At 37.4% G+C, this 8,884-nt stretch overlaps 1 protein-coding gene across 2 annotated transcripts in view; it reads left to right on the top strand.

The window, feature by feature from the left end:
• Positions 1-271: 271 nt before the first annotated feature.
• Positions 272-8,884, top strand: part of htr2cl1 (5-hydroxytryptamine (serotonin) receptor 2C, G protein-coupled-like 1) — a 102,956-nt gene continuing 94,343 nt past the window's right edge. For both annotated transcript variants that reach the window (XM_089129698.1, XM_039651209.2), the window contains exon 1: positions 272-425. The gene's annotated coding sequence lies outside the window, so the exon portion shown is untranslated. The remainder of the gene's footprint in view (positions 426-8,884) is intronic.

Below are 8,884 nucleotides of genomic sequence, written 5' to 3'. Positions count from 1 at the left end.
GATGGTGAGAAAAATGCTCAGTCCTTCACTAATTGCAAATTCAGAGTAATTAAACCGGACGAGATGCCTTACAGATAAACACTGGCTGGCCACCACCCTTGCTACCCGTGGCCACGCGCCAGAGCGCAGGCAGCTGCATTAACATACAGCCTGTGGATCCTCGCGCGTTATTTGGTGTGTGACTGGTTGCAGGCAGAGACCGACGTCGCGCGCGCTCTCTGTCTCACTCCCTCCTCTCTCTCTCTCTCTCTCCCTCCCTCCCCTCTCTCTTTCCGCGCTCCAGTCTGAATGAGCACACTCCTCGTCCTGCCACGGGCTTGCGTTCTTGAGGAATTCGTCATCAATGAAAGTGAAAGAAGACTAAATAGGAGAGGAGAATCGCCAGAATGCCGGCAGGTCAGAGGAGACAGACGATTTCTTAATGGGTGAGTTAATCATAAATAACATTTATTCTTTTTTTACGTACGAGAAAACACTGCTGTTTATTTATTTAATTCGTTTTAGATGGATGTAGTCCATATCTTTCTTCTCACTGCGAAATGTCACATATTCTTTTAACAATTGTATTTTTAAAATTAATTTACATATTCGTTTGTAGAAAAAAAGTAGCCTATTTAAAAAAAAGCCCGATTGAAGTATTCACAGTTACTTATGCCTGAAATCGACTATAAGTTCGGAAAGTGAATGAATTCTTAACGTTTTAAAATGTGGATTTAAGCCATTTCAAGTAATTTAGCTTCTCTTTGTTTGGCTATGATCCTGCGTGCAGGATAATATCTTGTCAATGCCAAAAGCTTATTTTAATGACCGAATTGCTTGTGATTTTGCTTTTAACGCTTTGTAGTTGGAGATGAACCTCAAATATTGTATTGAATGCGCTGTGATGTGTAACAGAACTTTAGTGTTTCCTCTGCGCATCGCTCCACATCTATTACGCATCTTGTTAATCAAGTGATATAAACACAAGTCAAACATTTTCATGAAATAGGGTCAAGTCTTTCCTCAGTTGTTCGCTATTTACTGTCAATGCCAAAGAGTGTAAAATGCGTCTTTGCTCTTAGAAATCCAGTTTTATGAGTCATATTCAGTGATAGAGACAAAATGAGCATTGGTCACGTTCATTGTAGTTGCTGGGGTATATTTGCCTTGATCTGATTAAAATAGTGATATCAATTTAATAAGTGGAATCTCTCTGAGACTAGCAATGAATTTATTACTGCATGTTTTATGTGGTGACATTATGCGACGCGATGTGTCCAGATTTCTTCCAATTCCTTATTATGAGTGGGACTTGGAGAGGCGCGCGCCCCCGTGAAAGAGTGAGGACGCGTACAGGTTTGAAAAGTGGACGCTATAATAAGATGAAATGACGCAATACGGCTGACATCATCCGCGCGCAGAGTTGCATGCGTTGTTCCACATTTAACGTAGTTTAAAATGACATATTAAGTCTGTTTTTTGAGAATTAAAGTGAGTTAATTTGCATCATATTGTTTTATAGAAAGGTGTTTCGATTTTTATACTGTTTTAAGACATTTAATTAGTTGGTGCTTCCATGAAGCAATTAAAATTGGCTAGATGAAATATTGTTTTAATCCACATTTTCTTTGCCCTGAGGTCATAATGTAGCCAATATAACCAATAAGGCCTACTTTTCACAGACAGTGGTGGTAGTTTCTACAAGTATTAACATCATACATCAAGCAACACTTATTTTTATTTTCACTATTTAAAATTGAAACTTGCTGTGAAGGTGTTTTTAATAAAATGGCTGATGGTAAATGTGTAATCTTACTGACTACTGTAATCCATCTGTTTTTTTTTTTTTTTTTCCTGATTTGGAAAGTCATGGAAATGCTATTGTGGATTTTTTTTTTTTCCTATTGGAACAAATGAAAACCCAACAATCATATTTGCTGAAGTAACCTGTTCACCACTATATAAATTTACCCATCTATGGTGACTTCCGCTTAGGATAACCCAGAAAAGACTCCATTAGAAATTATCTACATTGATGTATGGGAATAATATTCCCTGGTTGAGATTTTGTTTTGTCTCATACTCATTCCAGATCATTTCTAATACATTTCAGCTCATCTGGAATCAACCTTCATCATTTTCTTTCTGATCTCAATAGTTTATGTATTGAAGTGGACAACTGATCTAGAGTCAGCACCCTGGAGAGAAATTGATGATGCGAGGCTGTGCTGGAGTGTGTTCTGGTGTTCTGCGCTTTGGTTTTATGTTTAATGTTCTGCTTCTCTGTGGGGTTTCTCATAAATATGAATCGACTGCCTGGTGCAGGCATTAGGGCTTTGTCTGAGCGGCCATGGACCGTGCTTATTCAGTGTTCTGTCAGGTCTGATTGTACCCAGTGGGAATGGCTCACCACTATGAATGAAACACGGTAGTTTGTAGTAGTTTTGGCTTGATTGTGGTTCGTCTTTTTTCTTTATATAACATTTTGTTTTTGTTGCATTTAAAATATTTGTTGGCATATCTTTTCAATGCATTTTTAACATCCAGTGCACATTGATGGTGGGATAAAAAAAAATGCCAATAATTTTAAACCAATGACCTGAACTGCTCCAGGTTAAATTAATTTGCTGGTGTGACCATCATCATGAGCATTAGAAGATCCTCTGCTTAATTGTTTTGTGATCTTTAATTTCTTTATGCAAAACGAAAGCTGCCCAAACAGGCACCAAACTTGGATAAATATGGAAACTGCTGTGTGTGTCCACAGGGGAAAATTCCCTTTCTGCCTGTCTGCCTTTTTCTCTCTTTTCCTCTCTGTCAGTCTTTCACACATCCTTCCCATCTCATCTGATCTTGTCTTGGTGTGCTCTCGTACCCATGCCCCCAGATTACAGCCCCGGAGACAATCTACAGAAACAGTCTACCTGTCACAGAGTTTAACCCTTGGGACTAGAGACATGCATCCCAGGTTCAGTGCCACAGTATGTGGGAGCTTCTCCGGCCGTTTTCCCCTGAGTCTGTCTGTTTTAGGTCAAATACAAGAGATGCCCCATCTGGGCCATCTTTTCTTCCTTGGGCAGAATCAGTGCTTTAGATATTCGATTTCAGCATTTTGATATTCTGAGAGGTCGTACTTGCCACACTTGTGACTAAACGTGACATTTATTGTTCAAAAGTTTGAGGTCAGTGCGATTTTTTTTTTTTTTTTTTTTTTAAAGAAATGAATAGGCCTACTTTTATTCTGTAAGGACACATTAAATTGCTCAAAAGTGAAATTTTTCAGCACCAAATCAGCATATTAGAAAGATCATGTGACTCTAAATATGGCTACTGAAAATTCAGTTTTACCACCACAAAAAAAAAAAAAAAAAAAAAATATATATATATATATATATATATATATATATATATATATATATATATATATATATATAAAACATAATATATTAATGTAAAAATATATTTAAAGTTTTAAATTGTTACAATACTTTACGATACTCAGTATTACTGTTTTTACTGGATATTTCATTTAAAAAAATGTTGCCTTGGTGAGCATCAGATACTACTTTCAAAAAACACAAAAATACTGCCAGACACAAACTTTTGGTTGAAAGTGTATTTCCCAAGGTTTGGCAGGAGTGGCATGTTGAGCTAATTTTAAATATTTTCAAATGAATCTGACAAAGTTGTCAACTCAACTGTGTTCTCAGGAGTTTAGTTCATAGAGGACTTTTGGCTTTCCTCATAAAGGGAACTGACTTACGAGAATAAAACAAATCTAGTGCCAGTTTCTCTTCAGTTGTTCAGTATTCATGAGTGTAGCTATGTCTTTGGCACTGTCACTACACCTCTCTCTTTCCTTTCACATGACTTGACTGGTGAGGTGTTTCTTTGATGAAAACATGCCTTTGCAGCCTGTTTTCAGTTGTTGCACCCTTTAACTGGGATAGTGTCAGCAGTTCAGATCAGAAATTCAGCAAGGATAGCTTATGCAGCATTGGCCTGATATAATATAGCTTACACAGCAATCTGTTTATTATCAAAAGGACAAATGGAAGTGACAACCACATTTACTAGTGGGAGTGAATCTAGTGTTTATTTTCTGTGATAACTATAGACATGTCTTGCAGATTTTTTTGCAGGGGTTTCAAATGGGACTGTACTAGATATCATGTTGAACCTTTTGAAGGTATTAAAGAATAGAGTAACAAAGAGTGAAAAGGCTCACAATCCATGCAGAAAAAGTGCCTCTGCCCCTTGAAGACACATCATGTAATTCTGATTTTCATGTCTGTCAACATGTTAAGTCTAATCGTGTGAGGAGTCATCATTAAAACATGGTGTCTTGTTGTAGAACCTGTTTTCCCAGCTACTAGGTATCGTTTAGAATATACCTAGGAACATAACAGTTTTCATTGTTTCTTTGTGTTTGCATATTTCCCACACACTGCATCATTCTCTACGCTGATGAATACGCATGATTACATCTATTAGAAAGATCAGTGAAACACATTTCTAATGTCAATGTATGAAAGTAATGAATTAAATGCAAACTGTTTTTCAGTGTTGCTGTGCTCATCAACTCTGGGCCAAGCAATAGTTAATTAGTTCACTGTACTTGAACTAATGTGCCTTTATTTATATGTAATTTATTGGCAGACATTAAGCGTTATACAAAGCAACCATGTATCCAAAGTATACCAGGGGTCTTCGTAGGGGGTCCTCAACCTGTAGGATGTCTGTGGTTGTACTGCAGGGGTCTGCCAATTTTTGTGCAATATTGAAGATATTTATGTGAGAATGTTTTTTTAATTATGTGGTGGCATGGATATATTTATATAATCTTGGAGTTGGTACTTCTTTTCAATAAGTAATTCTTTTCTGACAGTTATAATGTTCTTGTAGTATACACTCACCTAAAGGATGATTAGGAACACCATACTAATACTGTATTTGACTCCCTTTCGCCTTCAGAACTGCCTTAATTCTATGTGGCATTGATTCAACAAGGTGCTGAAAGCATTCTTTAGAAATGTTGGCCCATATTGATAGGATAGCATCTTGCAGTTGATGGAGATTTGTGGGATGCACATCCAGGGCACGAAGCTGCCGTTCCACCACATCCCAAAGGTGCTCGATTGGGTTGAGATTTGGTGAATGTGGGGGCCATTTTAGTACAGTGAACTCATTGTCATGTTCAACAAACCAATTTGAAAGGATTCAAGCTTTGTGACATGGTGCATTATCCTGCTGGAAGTAACCATCAGAGGATGGGTACATGAAGTGATGGACATGGTCAGAAACAATGCTCAGGTAGGCCGTGGGATTTAAACAATGCCCAATTGGCACTAAGGGGCCTAAAGTGTGCCAAGAAAACATCCCCCACACCATTACACCACGACCACCAGCCTGCACAGTGGTAACAAGGCATGATGGATCCATGTTCTCATTCTGTTTACGGCAAATTCTGACTCTACCATCTGAACGTCTCAACAGAAATCGAGACTCATCAACTGTCCAATTTTGGTGAACTCTTGCAAATTGTAGCCTCTTTTTCCTATTTGTAGTGGAAATGAGTGGTGCTGTTGTAGCCCATCCGCCTCAAGGTTGTGCGTGTTGTGGCTTCACAAATGCTTTGCTGCATACCTCGGTTGTAACGAGTGGTTATTTCAGTCAAAGTTGCTCTTCTATCAGCTTCGGCCCATTCTCCTCTGACCTCTAGCATCAACAAGGCATTTTCGCCCACAGGACTGCCGCATACTGGATGTTTTTCCCTTTTCACACCATTCTTTGTAAACCCTAGAAATGGTTGTGCATGAAAATCCCAGTAACTGAGCAGATTGTGAAATACTCAGACCGGCCCGTCTGGCACCAACAAGCATGTCACGCTCAAAATTGCTTAAATCACATTTCTTTCCCATTCTGACATTCAGTTTGGAGTCCAGGAGATTGTCTTGACCAGGACCACATCCCTAAATGCATTGAAGCAACTGCCATGTGATTAGTTGATTGGATAATTGCATTAATGAGAAATTGAACAGCTGTTCCTAATAATCATTTTGGTGAGTGTATGTATCTGTCATGTTTTCATTGTCATGTGACCTACCTGCATCAGTTGCATTATTTAACTGCTATTCACAAATTCTTTGTCGTGTCCATGAGATTCGCTCTTCAAAATCTTGTCGAAAGTAGTAAGTCATCTGGATTTGACTACTGTTTTATGAAGAATCAAACATATTTCAACTTACTATTTAGTAGGAAGTATGCAAATTCAGATGCAGCCTAAAACATTTCTAAAATATTTTATTTTCTGTTCCTCAGGAAAATAAAATGAAACCGTTTTGGAACGACATAAAGATGAGTAAATAATGACATAAATTTTTATTTTTGGGGTGAACTATTGTATACCTTTAAGTTCACAACAACCAACAAAGCTAAATTTCAAGGTTTTCAGTGATAAAAGGCAACGTTGTATCAGTTGTTAACAAACAATATTTATAAGAAGAGTAGGTAACATGTATAATTACAGTAATTCTAAAGTGAAGATCATGGAAGCCCACTAGGAGTGATTCTGGTCATGACTGAATCATTGTACGTTTTTAAGGTTTTTATAAGGATTTGGATAGTAATGTTGCTAATAGAAAGTGTTACTACATCCTTTTAAAGGAATTACAAATTATTTGGATCAGTATAATTCTAAAGCGAAGATCATGGCTTCCCACTAGTAATGAATCAAGTGTTACCAAATTCGTCAGAAGCAAGTATTATGCAAATCCTTACAAAAACCTCAAAAGCTTACAATATCTTCAGTCATTACTGGGTAGGGAATTCCTCCTTTGTCCCTGTGTAGTTATCATTAATGATGGAACAGAATAAGTGTTACTACTAGTGAGTAAGTCTTTTTAAAGTACAGACACATTTGTATTCACTTTGAATGGATCATTTGTAGTCTTTGTAGCTCAGTAGTATGCTTAGAAGTGCTACAGATGTCCTTTTTTGCTTAATGTCTCTTTTGTTTAATTTCAAAATGTGCATGGCACTTTAAACTAAGCAAATGGCCTTGACTAAGGTTTTCTTTTTCTTTTGTCTTGATGTCCTATTTCCATCATGTTCTAATTTTAAATCTGGACATTCTGTTTCCATTGTACTTACTGGAAATACTTCAGCTGGTGTCAACAGCAATTCCTCATATGCATTCTGTCTGTCTCTCACTGTGAGGGTTGAAGCTCCGACTGTGGAAAAACACACAGAGCTTTGCATGTAGGTTTGGACCCTGCGTGTACGAAATGTGTGGGACTTCACTGTATAAATCTCTGACTGTCACCTGGAATGCATATGAGCCGGACCACGCAATGTGGTGTGGTGTTCACCATTTTGCCATTTACAGAAAAACACACACACACACACACACACACACACACACACACACAGGCAGACAAACACATTAGAATCTGATTGATTTGTGTGTTGATTTGTGTGTCAGTGCTGAATTGATCTGACAAAGAGGAAGCACGTCTCATCAATAGACTGACAGAAGCAGGTAGGATATTTTGAAATTAGCAGAAGGTTTCAAAGCATTAAAAAGTGTTACTGTAAATTAATGAATGAATAATTGTGTACATATGTGTATGTATTTATATAGCTCATCAGTTGTCCCCGCTGAAAAAAAAAAAAAAAAAAAAAAAAACTAAACAGCTTAAGCCAGCCTTAACTGGTTTGCGTGTTTCAACTGGTCCCTGAAATAGACCAACTGAAAAGTAATTCAAAACCTCTCTAAAAACAGCTGGGTAGACTAACAAATAAGTTTAGATTAGTTTAATGGTTTTTTTTTTTCAGTATGTTGTCTGAAACAAGCTTTCAGCCCAGAAAATACATCTTCACCATTGACAAACGTTTTATTACCCACACAGTTAAGCCTCTGCATTACTGCTGCACCTGTGGAGTGTTCCATAGTTGTAAAAATGCAAGTATATTTAATTTATAAAGCAGAAAGTGCTTAATATCCATAAAGGTGTGAAGCATGGAGTAAGGCCAGGAAGAGTCATTATTGTTATCTTGCTTGGCTACAGACATTGGTGGCGTCCAGATAGTTCGTGAGCTTAGAATTATAAGGTTCTATCTCCACTTTTGGTCGAAATTGAGTTTTTGACATAATCTGATCCATTAGGTGTTTATTAATGCCTGTGTGGTGTTATTTTTGTAAAAAAAAGATTAATAGATAAAGCTATAATAGAAAATTATCCTACACAACAGTTTTGCCAGCTGGGATGTAAAAACTTTGATGCTCAATATCTCAGAACTACCCTAAACGGAGATAGAACCTTATAATTCTAAGCTCACGTGTTTGTAAAAGTTTCCGAAAACAAGCTGAAAATGGAGACAAGCTCCATATTTCACTAGAAAGTGCATTTTGACGAATGTGATTGGTGCTTAGTGCAAAAATGGATGCTACAATGTAATTTTTATAGTGGTTGTCAGGGCGTTACTATGTGGTTATTTTCATAGTTTTTACTGTGTTGCTAGGTGGTTGCTGTGTGGTTACCTATAAGGCCACTTCAAAACAGCATATGGTTCATTCTGCAATGGCCTTCCTGTAGCTCAATTCCTTAAATGCAGTGTAAATCACTTTGGATAAAAGCACCTGCTAAATATATTTATATATAAGTTGTCCACTTGATCGTCCAGGAAGTGAAAATTGTATGTCTGTGATGATATGTGCCAAAGTTTAAGAATGAGTAAATAAATAAAGTACTTCAAGTGTGAGCAATGTGGTTGGCTTACTAACGCCAACTGAAATAATATTGACTATGCTAGATATTTTGGAAATTTGGGGCCAGGTGTCAGTTTAGAGGTCAATGACTTCTGGGGTGTTTGTGTGTTTTTGTGTGTTCATGCGTGTATGCAC

Source organism: Pimephales promelas, chromosome 1, assembly GCF_988280905.1.
Source record: "Pimephales promelas chromosome 1, fPimPro1.hap1.1, whole genome shotgun sequence".
Taxonomy (NCBI): domain Eukaryota; kingdom Metazoa; phylum Chordata; class Actinopteri; order Cypriniformes; family Leuciscidae; genus Pimephales; species Pimephales promelas.
The sequence above is the reverse complement of the archived record's forward strand: the minus strand, read 5'-3'. Positions and strand labels throughout refer to the sequence as shown.